The sequence below is a fragment of the Girardinichthys multiradiatus genome, chromosome 20, assembly GCF_021462225.1.
Source record: "Girardinichthys multiradiatus isolate DD_20200921_A chromosome 20, DD_fGirMul_XY1, whole genome shotgun sequence".
Taxonomy (NCBI): Eukaryota; Metazoa; Chordata; class Actinopteri; order Cyprinodontiformes; family Goodeidae; genus Girardinichthys; species Girardinichthys multiradiatus.
In genome coordinates, this window is record NC_061812.1 from 48,779,467 (window position 1) to 48,794,485 (window position 15,019).

At 43.5% G+C, this 15,019-nt stretch overlaps 1 long non-coding RNA gene across 1 annotated transcript; it reads right to left on the reverse strand.

The window, feature by feature from the left end:
• Positions 1-452: 452 nt before the first annotated feature.
• LOC124857291 lies at positions 453-2,524 on the reverse strand. Its single transcript, XR_007035559.1, has 2 exons — positions 927-2,524; positions 453-834 (listed from the first exon to the last, which is right to left on the reverse strand). It is a non-coding gene; the product is annotated as an uncharacterized LOC124857291 (long non-coding RNA).
• Positions 2,525-15,019: the final 12,495 nt, after the last annotated feature.

Genomic DNA, 15,019 nt, shown 5'->3' on the forward strand with positions numbered 1-15,019 from the left:
GAGTCATCCAGGGTCTTACTTCTGTAAGGCATTCCAAGAGTTCTCACGTTTAAGGGGAAAATAAACCTAGCAGTCATCGTCATAAAAATGAAAGGCACGTTTGTACTTCCTAAAATTGAGCTCAAGGGAAGCAGACACAATGAAAAAAGCAGAGGCTCAAAAACTGAGCCCTGTGGGACCCAACAAGAATGGGAAACGGAGGAAGATTTAAAACTGCCCAGGCTGATATAGAATGTCTTTTCTGTTCAATCAGGACCTGAACCAGTCAAGGGTTGTCACTCAAATGCCTATAAAATGATCTAAACGAGATAATAAAATGTTGTGATCCACCGTATCAAATGCAGCTTTTGAATCCAATAAAACTTAAAATCACACAATTTCCAGAGTCTGTAGCCGTCATCGTTTTAACGGCCGACTTAACCCACATACGGAAGAACACTCAGAGAACAGTAAACAGTTTTGGAAGTTTATTGCTAGAATTCTGGAACAGATAATGATCAGCCACGCAGACAGGAACCGGAGGACTGCGAAAAAGAGGGAAACAGGTCAGGTAAGTACTTGGTGAGTGACAGCTAACAGTCTGTTTCAGATGGCAGGGAGGACTAGATCCACCAGGGAGATGGCAAATGAGTCTGGAGATCCAGGAGGTCCTCTTCTGGGAATCCACCAGGAACTTCCGTGGTCCAAGTAAGCGGATCGTTGGAGGGTGGACTGGGTGCATGCAGGCGAGGAAAGAGTACTGGATAACGGACTGCCAGCTGGGACTTGATCCGGGTTCTTCTGATGCAGGGTGCGATAAACCATCAGACTGAGTCAAAAGACTGACTATGGAACCTGGAAGGAGCGAGACAGAAACAGTGAGTAATTTCTCTTAATCAAAGAGACACAAGATTTTCAAAATACAAGATCTGGCCAGGTGATGGTACCGCTGTAGGCAAAACACTCAGGCAAAGAAGTGCTGGTGATCCGTCCCCTATATACTCCTCCAGATGATCGTCAAAATGAGGAACACCTGTCGCACCCAGAGACGCAGCCCTCAGCAGCAACTGATGGTGGAAGAAGGTAAGCAGAGACTGCAGACTCTGAGAGTAGCTGAAAAAGTATAATTAAAAACCCTGAGCAGTGCAGATTCTGTGCTCTCAAGTGACTTATAACCACACCGAAAGACCTCAGAAATGTTAGGTGCCATTAAAAAGGCCATAAACTGTAGACGATTTTCTCCAAAATCTTCTAAAGAAAAGAAAGCTTGGAGATAGGTCTAAAATTCTACACAACAGTTGGATTCAGGCTGGGCTTTTTAATCAAATGCTGCACCACTGCATGTTTCCAGTCATTTGGAACAACACCTTCAATACACCAATACATTTGGGACAGTTTCATGCTCCCAACTTTGTGAAAACAACTGGATAGTCCCTTCCTGTTCCTACAAGACTAAGCGCCTGTGAAAAAACAAGATCCACAAAGTTTGGCCGAGCGAATTTGGTATGGAAGAACTTGACTGGCCTGAATAGAGTCCAGACCTTAAGCTGACACAACCTCTTCGGAATGAATTAGAGCAGAGGCTGTGAGCCAGACCTTCTCGTCCAACATTGGCGTTTGACCTTTCAAATGAGCTTCCAGAACAATAGTCAGATATTTCCATAAACAGCCTCCGAAACTTTGTGCAAATGCGGCAGGTGCAGCATCAGAGCTAAGGTGTGGTGTTCATTGGTGTCATTCACAGCTTCTTTAAGGGTCGGTGTGACACTGTTTTTCCCCAACTAGATAATTTGTGCACCAGGTTACACTGCAGGTTCAAATTATGGAAAATGTCCATCAGCTGATGATTCTGTTGATTAGAAAATGAAGCACAAAATGAGTAGTGTACCTCTACTCTGCTCAGAGGTATACAAATTAGTGCAGATGTAACGAATAATTCAAAGGACCAAAATTTCAGCCGAACATAGCAGGTAAGATTCAAAAGATTTATTGAAAGCTCTGGAAGATGATCGGCAGGAAACCACCAGCTGCAGGCTCAGGAACCTCTGAGGGCAGACAGATAGGTTAGTGGCTGAGCAGAGTACTGAGAAGAGTGACAAATGCAGAATAAAAGCCACTAACCTTTTCAGTATCTGTTGAGAGATAAGGAAACTGAATTACAGCTCCTCAGTGTGATGATCCAGTACAACGTCTAATGGGTTCTCAGGTTTGTACTTCCAGTGAGTAAGCAGAGTGCGGTAGTCAGGGAACAGAAACTGGGTCAAAGCCGGAGAAGCAGTCAGGAGACAGGATCTGAGGGAGAGGCTTGAATCGTCAGTCAGGGCACAGAAGCAAGCTCATGAACGGGAAGGCAGATTTAGGCAGACGGATCCAGGGGTTAGGCAGAGAGCCGTAGTCGGGAGGCAGAAGCAGGGTCGATGTCCAGAAATCAGAAGCCAAGAGAATATTTGACATGGGCAGAGAAATCCAGGGGGCATAAATGAGATCAGAATCAGGCAGCCAGGGAAAGAAGGAACGTTAGGCATTTACTCACACAAGGCTTTCAATAATCTGGCACTGTTTGTCTGCCAGAGTGAGGTTTGATTAGGGAGCTGGCTGGGAAGGAGCAGGTGAAAGAAATCCTCCTAATAGCTCAGATGATGCAGACAAACAGAGCAGAATCGTAACAGCAGAACCATCTCTAGCCATTCTTGGTGCTCAAATCGCCATGATGGACATCCCACACCCAAATTAATTGGATTAATTAAAGGTTAAATTATCTCTAAACGAGATAATAAAATGTTGTGATCCACCCACCGTATCAAAGGGAGCTTTTGAATCCAATAAAACTAGAATCACACAATTTATTTATTATGACTTTACTGTCTTGTTGAAAACTTGAATGGTTCCATTTCTTTTTATTTTTTAATCCTCCTTTGCTATTGGTTGCTCATTTATTTAGTTGTTTTTTTCATCTTTCTAATTCTCCCTTTTCTTTTTTAAAGGTATTTTAGTTTTTTCTGCCAGTGTATTTTATTACTGACATTTTGCTTTCTTTCCTTCAACTTATTAAAACCATATTTTATTTTCTATAGACAGCCTCAGGGTAGATTCTGTTTCTCATCATATTGGAAATACCTCAGTGTCATTCTGGAAGAAAGGAAGGTAATTCCTCAGAAGAGGAAGGTCTGGGGATCTCTGCTCAAACTGGTGGAGAGTTGCAATAAAAGGGCAGATAAATGGATTCATAATTCTCCAATGTACTGGACTCCTCCAAATAATGAATCATTAACTGACTCTACCAAACATACTCATCTAGGGGATGAAGCTGAAATATGGATGATTTGCAATCATATCTTAATTGAAAGAGGGAACGGGTTTTCTTACATATCATATACAACCTTAGAATCAGAACCAGAATCAGATGTATTCGCCACATTTGTGCACAAAAACACAAAAAACATGAATAATGTTAATATATGGAAAGGAAAATAAACTTAAAAGTAACTGTGTAAAAAAAAAAAAGGAAAGAAAATCAACAAGAAAGCTACGTTCCACAAACAACTCAGGATCTCTGCACTTTTTTGCCTTTTTTCTATTATTTGCATAAACTGAAAATGTTCATGTTATACTGTAACATTAAAAGGTTTATTGTAAAATAAAGTAATGATTTCTGCCAAAGGTTATGGAGCTGTCTCTCTTTGCATCACTGACAGTCTACAAACACAAAGGTAGCAGAGGTAACAGAACACACAAGACCTAAAAATAACCTGAAAGCTAAAAAGAATGAAAACATTTCTCATTTACCAGATACTTTCTAACTCATTGAAATATTTTTCTTTTTTTGGAATTCTCTAAATGTAGATGCACACAGGATTTTTTAAAAACAAGATGTTTTTAAAATAAACACGAGCTGTGTCCAGCTTAATATCTAGGATGTGTTAGTCTGTTAAATCATTTATTTATGGTAAGTATGCATGGGCCTTAAGAATCCATTTGTCATGAACAAACATTAATTATTTCTATTAATACCAGAGGGGAGATCACAAAGGGAGTGCAGTCAGTGTTCCACAGCTCTGCAGTAAAACAGGATTTCACTAATATTTCAAAACTAAGGCAAAATAGAGAGTTGGCATTTTAGTGTTTTAAACATACCTTTAGAATGATTACCATGGTTAGCATTATTAAGTGTAAACATGAGTCTCCAGAAGAGTTTACACACACTTTCCATAATCCTGGATGTTCTGTAACAGATAGAATTGGATTTTTCAAATAGATAAAAAAAACCGCCTGCTTAACGTGGTGGAGGGGTTTGAGTGCTCAAATGATCCTAGAGGCTATGTTGTCTGGGGCCTAAATGCCCCTGGTAGGGTCTCCCATGGCAAACAGGCTCTAGGTGATGGGTCAGACAAAGAATGGTTCAAGAACCCCTCATGAAGAACAAAATATCGAGGCACGTGACGTCGCCCGGTACGGAGGAGCCGGGGTCCCACCCTGGAGCCAGGCCTGGGATCGGGACTCGTCGGAGAGCGCCTGGTGGCCGGGTTGCTCCTCGCGGGACCCGGCCGGGCCAAGCCCGAACGAGAGACGCGAGGCCATCCCCCAGTGGGCCCACCACCTGCAGGGGGAACCGTGAGGGACCGGTGCAAAGAGGATTGGGTGGCGGACGAAGGTGGCGGACGAAGGTGGAGACCTCAGCGGCCCGATCCCCGGATGCTTAGGCTGGCTCTAGGGACGTGGAATGTCACCTCGCTGGGGGGGAAGGAGCCTGAGCTTGTGCGGGAGGTCGAGAGATATCGACTAGAAATAGTCGGGCTCGCCTCCACGCACAGCGTGGGCTCTGGAACCCATCTCCTTGAGAGGGGTTGGACTCTCTTCTACTCTGGAGTGGCCCACGGGGAGAGGCGGCGGGCTGGTGTGGGTTTGCTTGTTGCCCCCCAGCTCAGCTGTCTCGTGTTGGGGTTTACCCCAGTGGATGAGAGGGTCGTATCCCTGCGCCTTCGGGTTGGGGAGAGGTCTCTGACTATCATTTCAGCCTACGGGCTGAGTGGTAGTGCAGAGTACCCGGCCTTCTTGGCGTCCCTGTCGGGGGTGCTGGATAGTGCCCCTCCAGGGGACTCCATTATTCTGCTGGGTGACTGCAACGCCCACGTGGGGAACGACAGTGACACCGGGAGAGGCGTGATCGGGAGGAATGGCCTCCCCGATCTGAATCCGGGTGGTGTTTTGTTATTGGACTTCTGTGCTAGTCACGGATTGTCCATAACGAACACCATGTTCAAACATAAGGGTGTCCATCAGTGCACTTGGCACCAGGACACCCTAGGCAGGAGGTCAATGATCGACTTTGTTGTCGTATCATCAGACCTTCGGCTGCATGTTTTGCACACTCGGGTGAAGAGAGGGGCTGAGCTGTCCACTGATCACCACCTGGTGGTGAGTTGGATCCGCTGGAGGAGGAGAAAGCCGGACAGACGTGGCAGGCCCAAGCGCATAGTGAGGGTCTGCTGGGAACGCCTGGCGGAGCCCTCGGCCAGGGATGTATTCAACTCCCACCTCCGGGAGAGCTTCGACCAGATCCCGGGGGATGTTAGAGACATAGAGTTTGAGTGGACCATGTTCTCCGCATCTTTTGTCGATGCTGCTGCCCGTAGCTGCGGCCGTAAGGTCTGCGGTGCCTGTCGCGGTGGCAATCCCAGAACCCGGTGGTGGACACCGGCAGTAAGGGATGCTGTCAAGCTGAAGAAGGAGTCCTATCGGCTGTGGTTGGCTTGTGGGACTCCTGAGGCAACTGACGGGTACCGTGAGGCCAAGCGTGCTGCGGCCCGGACTGTGGCAGAGGCAAAAACTCGGGCCTGGGAGGAGTTCGGTGAGGCCATGGATAAGGACTACCGGTTGGCCTCGAAGCGATTCTGGCAAACCGTCCGGCGCCTCAGGAGGGGGAAGCAGTGCTTCGCCAACACTGTTTATAGTGGGGGCGGGAGACTGCTGACCTCGACTGAGGACATTATCGGGCAATGGAAGGAGTACTTCGAGGATCTCCTCAATCCTGCCATCATGCATTCCGTGGTAGAAACAGAGGCTGGGGACTCAGGGTTGGACTCTTTCATCACCCAGGCTGAAGTCACCGAGGTGGTTAAAAAGCTCTGCGGTGGCAAGGCTTCGGGGGTGGATGAGATCCGCCCTGAGTACCTCAAGTCTCTGGATGTTGTAGGGCTGTCATGGTTGACACGCCTCTTCAACATTGCGTGGCGGTCAGGGACAGTGCCTCTGGCTGGCAGACTGGGGTGGGGGGACCGGAGGGTGTGTTCCAACTACAGGGGGATCACACTCCTCAGCCTCCCTGGTAAGGCCTACGCCAGGGTATTGGAGAGGAGAGTCCGACCGATAGCCGAATCTCGGCTTCAGGAGGAGCAGTGTGGTTTTCGTCCTGGCCGTGGAACACTGGACCAGCTCTATACCCTCTACAGGGTGCTCGAGGGTTCATGGGAGTTTGCCCAACCGGTTCACATGTGTTTTGTGGACCTGGAGAAGGCATTCGACTGTGTCCCTTGTGATGCCCGTGGGGGGTGCTCCACGAGTATGGAATCGGGGGCCCTTTATTAGGGGCCATCCGGTCCCTGTACGAGTGGAGCAGGAGTTTGGTCCGCATTGCTGGCACTAAGTCAGACCTGTTCCCGGTGCATGTTGGACTCCGGCAGGGCTGCCCTTTGTCACCGGTCCTGTTCATAACTTTTATGGACAGGATTTCTAGACGCAGCCAAGGGCCGGAGGGGTTCTGGTTTGGGGACCAGTGGATTTCATCTCTTCTTTTTGCGAATGACGTGGTCCTGCTGGCCCCCTCTAGCCAAGACCTACAGCATGCTGTGGTGGTTCGCAGCCGAGTGTGAAGCGGCTGGGATGAGGATCAGCTCCTCCAAGTCCGAGGCCATGGTACTCGACCGGAAAAGGGTGGCTTGTCCTCTTCAGGTTGGAGGGGAGTTCCTGCCTCAAGTGGAGGAGTTTAAGTATCTCGGGGTCTTGTTCACGAGTGAGGGAAGAATGGAGCGGGAGATCGACAGACGGATCGGTGCGGCTGCCACAGTAATGGGGGCACTGTGCCGGTCCGTTGTGATGAAGAGAGAGCTGAGCCGAAAAGCAAAGCTCTCAATTTACTGATCGGTCTACGTTCCTACCCTCACCTATGGCCATGAACTTTGGGTCATGACCGAAAGAACGAGATCCCGGATACAAGCGGCTGAAATGAGCTTCCTCCATAGGGTGGCTGGGCACTCCCTTAGAGATAGAGAGGAGCCAGTTGAGGTGGCTCGGGCATCTATACCGGATGCCTCCTGGACGCCTTCCTCGGGAGGTGTTCCAGGCACGTCCCACTGGGAGGAGGCCCAGGGGACGGCCCAGGACACGCTGGAGGGACTATGTCTCTCAGCTGGCCTGGGAACGCCTTGGGCTCCCCCTGGAGGAACTGGAGGAGGTGTCTGGAGAGAGGGATGACTGGGCATCTCTGCTGAGTCTGCTGCCCCCGCAACCCGGTCCCGGATAAGCGGAAGACAACGAGTACGAGTACGATAAAAAAGACCAACTTTTTATACTCACCTTCCTATTATCTGCTAAAGTCTCACCATGTTTAAAAGAAGCATCTTTAAACAAGCTGGTTCTTTCACCTTTCACCTTTCACCTTTATGCTTCCTCCATCTTTTAAACCCTTCAGTGAGACTGCAAAATGTCTTCTGAGTCTTCTTCACTCTATAACAGCTTCTACACCAAAGTGTTGAAAGTATAAAATTTTTAGCACTCTGGTAGAGTATTAGGTACATTATGCTGACTGGTAGTGATGTTTGGTACCACGAATTTCCTTTCTGATCCGATACCAAGTAAAATTTAGACTGGTATCGGCGATACCGATCCAATACCGATACTGGTGAACATTACACCTAAGGAATGTGTTGTTGTTTTATAATACTGGGTGTATGGGAAGAAACTTGTGCCATCAGAAACTGAATTTGAATTGCTCAGACTGAATCTGTATTTGTGTAATTTGAAATTAAATGCATTGGTTTGAAAATGAATTTCACTAAACTGAAACTGAATATAATGGTTTAAAACTGAAGTTGTGTGCTTTAAAAATTGCTTTGTTCTGTTTTGAAAATTCAGTTTGATTACCTTCACTTTCAGGTCTGACATTCAATTTCAGTTCCAAAATTCTGTTTTTTGTGTCACACATTGGGGTTCTAGAAGCCACAGATTAATCAAACACAGATTTAATGATTCACGGATGTCATTCACTATTGCTGGGTCCAAATTCAGGACTGCATCCTTTGAAGGATGCATTTGTAGGCCGATAACGTCCTGGATGGGGTGACGAATGCTGTCCAATCTCCAAGGTTCCAACAAATACGTCCTTCTTATCCCCATATTTGAAGGATGGGTCCGGTGTATCTTCCGCGACCCACCCTATCCCATGATTCATTGCGGGTCGAAGTAGATTGTTCAAACGGAAGTAGCAAAGGCCGGAGGAGAGAGAAAAGTTGTGAATAAAATTGGATATATTGCGCATTCTGTGAAACAACTGAACTTTTACAATGTTTTTAGATGAGAATGTAGTTGTGTAAACCTAAAATATCTCATCAGTTTTTCAAGATATCAGTTAATTACATATGTTAGTGTTTAAGTTGTTGAAAGTTTTGCAAATAAATTAAACAAATGGTATTTGTCATCAATGTATTTTATCTAGTGTTAGATTTCTATATCTATGAAAACAAAACATATGTTCAACATTTTAAATGGCTGAATAATGAACAAGATAATAAAACAATAACATTTTAAAACAAAACAGCATTATAAGCCATCAGCAATATGTTAAAGGGTAAATAAAAACCGTGTAGTCATTTACAGTAGAGACAGCGTTATTAACCTTCAGGCTCCATTTGTTCGGACTCACAGCTCTGCGCTTCACGTTAACACGGTTGCTAGGAAACAGAAGTTACGTTGAGGTAAAGGCAAGAGAAAAGCAGACCGACGTAACACCAGCAGCACACTATGCTAATCTGGCATGTTTAGCTAACAACTACAGGTAGCATAAGTGTTACTGTTTGACCATCATTTGTTTACATGACTTCTTATAGATGCTCATTTGACCTGGTGATTAACATCCGCCAAGTTCATGTAGCTGCACTGCTGCAGCTCAACATGCCGTAAAGGAAGTTTCACCCGATGTGAAACGTAAATCAATGAATCTGTGTTTAATTAATCTGTGGCTATCCTCAAGGATCCGGATGTGTGACACAAAAAACTGAATTTTGAAACTGAAATTGAATTACAGATCTGAAAGTGAAAGTAGTCAAAATGAATTTTTAATACAACAAAATACATTTTAAAAGCAAATTAATTCAGTTTCAAACCTTACTATTCAGTTTAGTGAAATTCATTTTCAAACCAATGCATTTTATTTCAAATTACACAAATACAAAATCAGTCAGAGCAATTCAAATTCAGTTTCTGATGGCACAAGTTTCTTTCCATACACCGATGTTTTTTGTAATTGCTCTGTATATGTTATGATTTGGGGTTGTTTGGTTTTTGGTTTCTGTTTTTTTCTTATGTTTTTCACAGTTAAGGTTTTGACTCGTTCTTTTGTTTATTCTTCTTCTTAGATTTTGAATCATGTTTCTGTTATTTTCCTGGTCATGCTTTAGTTTTGTCGTCTTGTTCATGTTTTGTCAAGTTTGGTTTTCGGATCTGGTTATGCTTTTGTTTCATGTTTTTTCTAGTTTCTGTTAGTTTGTGTTCAAGAGTCTCTGTTTTTGCCGCAGCCACGTTTTGTTCTGTCTGTCAATTAAGTTTATTCGGTTCACCTGCCCAAACTAATCTGTCTGCTAGCTCCACCTGGTTTTCACTCCATATATATACACACCTGTTCTGTCATTCATTGCGGAAACATTTTTCATGCTCAAGTCTTGTTTTCGGATCATGACATGTCTGTCTCGCCTGCTCGTTTGTTGTTTTGTTCCTGCCTCCTGCTGTGAGTGAGTTTTTGTTTTTTGTCATTAAAACCTTTTTACTTACCGACATGCTGCCTTCTAGTCTGCATTCTGGGGTCCTATATCAAGTAAGCCCTAACAGTATAATTTAATGACACCTAGTTTATGCAATGCACTTTAAATAATCAATTCTTTAGTAAACCTTACTTGAATCTAGACTTTTTGGCCTATGAGATGATCTCAGTAATATACATTCCAAGCTGAACTCATGCAGCAATTTGCTGAAGCATGAATTTATTTCATTTCTTGTTTTATAACCATAATAATTTATTTGAACAACAGCAACAGAGCTTAGCGCCACTTGCACTGTTCCACGTTTTCTCTCTCTGTACCTAGATGGTGCCTGCCTGCAGTACCGAAGGTCTCTACCAGAGATGTCTGTCCATCTCATCATAAATGTTGTGGTTTAACCTGAGGTGTTTCACATGGTTTGTTGCGTTGCCACAAATTTCCACAAACATCACAAACCACGGCTGTTAGCGAAGCTGAAATAGCTCCACACATGACTCCATTTACGCTCTGCTATCATGTCTGAGTGACTGACTAACTGAGCAGCAGTGGTATTCTGCTTTGCATCACACACTTACCCAACCGTAAGGAAAAGTAATTCCCACCAACCGGAGAATTTAGACAAGATCTCAAAAGCTTAGTTTCTTTCAACTGTGTTCCTGTAATTATTATCTCAAATGACTTAAGTATCAAAAGGATACATTTTTTCATTTGGAAATCGATTTTAGAGCATAAAAATCTGGTATCGAAGGTATCAGTATTTCAGTATCAATCTGCGCACAACTATTGACTGGTCAGAACAGGGGTTCCCAAAAATGTCAGCCTGTGAATCCCAAAATAACAGTACCAGAGACCCCCTAATGGGTCAACCTCGTATTGGCAACCTTACGACCCCCTAAAAACACAAATTATTTCACTCTACATTTGTGACGTGCCATGAAAAAAGTAAAAACAAGTCGGTAGAGAGCAAATGGAGAAAAAGAGGACTACATAACTTTGGAGAACATTCCTAGTTTCCAGCTGACATTGACCCAAGACGAGGATGACGAATAAAACTTTGGACTGGCGCCAGAGGAGCTACAATGTAAGATATCAAAAGCTATTGTCATCACAACATTTGAAGAAGACAGAGACAGCAAAATGGAGAATTCTACACTTTGGACAAAGTCATGTAGCCGCAAACTTTCTCCAGAGCTCATGTACAAAATATGGATGGATTCTTTAGCAGCAGAAAGCGGCAGGACATGAGAATCATCAGACATCTCATTCTCACTTCTTCTCACAGTTTATATTGTGTGCGTGTTACCGTTATATTTGCTGTTTTAATTGTTTGGACAGTTGAATGCTGTTTGTTAAATGCACACATTTATTGTAATTCAGTGCTGAAAATGATCTTTACATAGAAAAATAGTGCTGTGAGTTCAATGACAGTGCAATCAGTTGCATTGGAGTTTCTGTTGACAAAACATTGAGGGAGGTGTTGCAGCAAGCTATACAAAGTTATTCAAATTGTCTCTTTAATTTATTTGATAAATAAATATAGAGTGAAATAATTTAATGGTATATTTAATTATTTAAGAATGTATTAAATAAATAAATAGTACAATTAAATTATTTAATAGGTATATTTAATGGTACATTTATTTATTTCATGATATATTTATTTATTACTCCTCAGTGGTCACATTACAATGATTCTGAAAATCATCTCGCGACCCCCACTTGGTGTCTTGCGACCCCCTGGGGGGTCTCGAACCCCATTTTGGGAACCCCTGGGTCAGAAAAGGGATTGGATTTTTAGCTTCCCACCTTTAAAAGTCAAGTGTGAGTTGGAATTTTGAAGAACTCTTTAATGTTTATTGTTTAAGCTCTGTTCCAGCTATACCTGATAGAATAATAAAACTGGAATTCAATCGTGAATAAAGTTAGGTTGTCACAAAAGCAACAGTTCAATCAAATCATGTTTTTCTCTAGCAGTGAGAATCCCTCTGTGCTTAATTTGAACCACCCAGCTGGTCATCTGTGTTCAAGTTGCAGATGAATTAGTGTAACCCTGAGGTAAAAGGTTAGTTCAAAAGTGCTTCTCTTTCCTTGAAGCCATCTCAGACTGTAATCCATTCATCTGTTAATTTACTACATGAGGTAAAGAAGATTCAGACAGTATTCACATGTCAGATGTATGTTACTGGAATTTTGGTGGGATATTTTCTCCCTGTTCATTTAGCAGTTAAATATTTGTGTCAGACAGCATGAATGAAATAAAATATATGCAGGCCTGCCAGTAAGGGGGGGACAAACAGGTCTGCTGAGTAGGGAACATGGCAGGCGCGATGGAGCTGGCTACAGAAGTGTTTGGGGTCTTATGACACTGTACCTCCTGATAGACTGTGTTGGGCCTGGCAAACCTGTCAGCGGGCTTGGATCGATGGGTATGCAGCTGGAGCCGTTAGCACACAAAATAAGTACTCTAGACTAAATGAATCTCATGCCCAATTTACCCAAACGTCAGCACTGATCAGTAGCCAGGGGGATTGTGGCAAGTCATAAAAATCTACTCTTTTATGGTTAAATTATTACTCATTTGTGTTTCAGGCACTTGTTGTCCCCCTGATCTAGGGGTGTCAGGGATGGCTGTGGCCAAAAGCTGTGTTGCCACTGTATAAGTGAATATGGAGGCAGAAAATATTTAAGATCTGTTCAGCTCAACAGAATTTATTCTTACAATAGCATATAGGCTGTTACTTCCTGTAAAATAGAAATTAAATATGACTTTTAGGAACAAGGAACATAAGGTCATTGAAGTTCCAGGTGAGTAACAAAATCAACAGCATTACATCATTCCTTGACAATAATGTCTTTAACACATACATATGTAAACCGAACCATCATGAAAACATGTCCACTAACATACTTCTCATAAATAACAGAACTCGACAATGTTATTTGGTTACTAAAATGTCCTGGTTAATTCAACTGCTTCATTATATTAACAATAAAATGCATCTTTACAGTGAGTAGCTACTGGTTAACTAACTACTAAATACTAGTAGTTCACCTTGTTCGCTGATGGTGGAGGTTTCTTCCTTAACGATAAAATAGAAGAAAGTAAAAAAGCTTCATATCCACAGAGCTGTGCAGTTTGGTGTATGTATGTGTTATGAATAAATAACTGAATCTGACTGCTCTGTTCAATTGTTAGGATTAATTGGAATGTATGTACCTGACTTTTGTGAAGTGCCTTGAGACGATATGTGTTGTGAATTGGCGCTATATAAATAAACTGAATTGAATTGAATTATGTCTTTCTCCTGTTGTTTCAGGGTGTGGCTGGCACGTGCAGCTGGAGTTCACCAAGGATCACCCGGAGGAGCAGACTCCCCGTGGTGGTTGCCAGATTGTTTTGCTTGCATCACCGGTAATCAGGCTCTCATCTTTGTGTCTTAGCACCTTGTAGTTCTGACACTTACGTTGCTGTCTCTCTTTGCCAGAAACTGGCCTGCTTGTGTGTATCCCTACCCTGGGCTTTTGCTGTCCGCCTCCTTGTTCTTAATGTCTGTCTGGAGGAATTCTTCCTGGATTCCTCTCCCGGTTCTCCCTGTCGCTCCTTTGGCAGCCCTCCTGGAAAATGTTGCCTGGAAACCTGCCAACCTGAGCTGCTCATTCACCTGCCTGTCCACCATCCAACTTACGACCACTCTGTCACACCAACCAGGAGGGAAAAAGCAGAAATGCAAATATAAAATTCAACGATACACCAATCTGATGAAATGATAACTTCAGCTTCTTTGGATAAACTTTGCCTCCTTCTGCATCTCCTTACTTGTCAACAACAATGTGCTCTCTGCTTCTTCTCATCTTCAACCAGCCTCCAAATATAACAAACATGACAAAGAGAGAAACAAATAATCTCTTCAAGTTGGTTAGTGTACAGCAAAAAAGGAGTGGGGTCATAAAAGAGCCTTGGAGTCCCCTACACATTAAATCAGTAGAGTCTGACATGATCTGGTTTTTATGGACACTGAAGCTTCAGTCTGAAGCATAAGCTCTAGCCCACTCTACAACAATTCAAGAGATCCCCACCAAACTATGCAGTCTGGCACTGTTGATCACACCATCTTAATTAACAAAGACTGCTAGGAAGACTAAAACAGTGAATTTGCCAGTGTTTGCAGTCATTGTCACTGGACACTTTAAGCAAAGCAGTTTCTGTCTAATGCATTTTATGAAGACCAGAATTTTATTTAAAAGGGCGAGGACAGAGCAGGTTTAGAGGAAAAAAGTGCCTGTGACATGCTTTAATCACAAATACAAAAATTAAAAGAAACCTTTTAATATTGAAGAAATTGGGCAGAAATTTACATTGTATTAGGATTAAAGACATGATAAATGACAACTGTGACACAAAATAGGCATATTTCGTTGTTAAAATTTGCAAATCCAAAGTCCCCCCAGAGGTGATGTGAAAGGGGAACCCTCTGGTCAGTTATTGTGTGAGGGTCAATGATCAACTGTTCAGGTAGAGGCCAAGTTGTGTAAAAACAGCGTTGATGGTGAAACTGTGCATTGCAGGTGGTAGCAGTACTGGGTTAGGGGTTAGGTATATTGCATGTAATATTTACAGGGGTTGGACAATGAAACGGAAACACTTGTCATTTTAGTGTGGGAGGTTTCATGGCTAAACTGGACCAGCCTGGTAGCCAGTCTTCAATGATTGCACTTTGCACCAGTAAGAGCAGAGTGTGAAGGTTCAATTAGCAGGGTAAGAGCACAGTTTTTCTCAAAATATTGAAATGCACACAACATTATGGATGACATACCAGAGCTCAAAAGAGGACAAATTGTTGGTGCACGTCTTGCTGGCGCATCTGTAACCAAGACAGTAAGTCTTGTTCAAGAGCCACGGTATCCAGGGTAATGTTAGCATACCACCAAGAAGGACGAACCACATCCAACAGGATTAACTGTGGACGCAAGAGGAAGCTGTCTGAAAGGGATGTTCGGGTGCTAACCCGGAT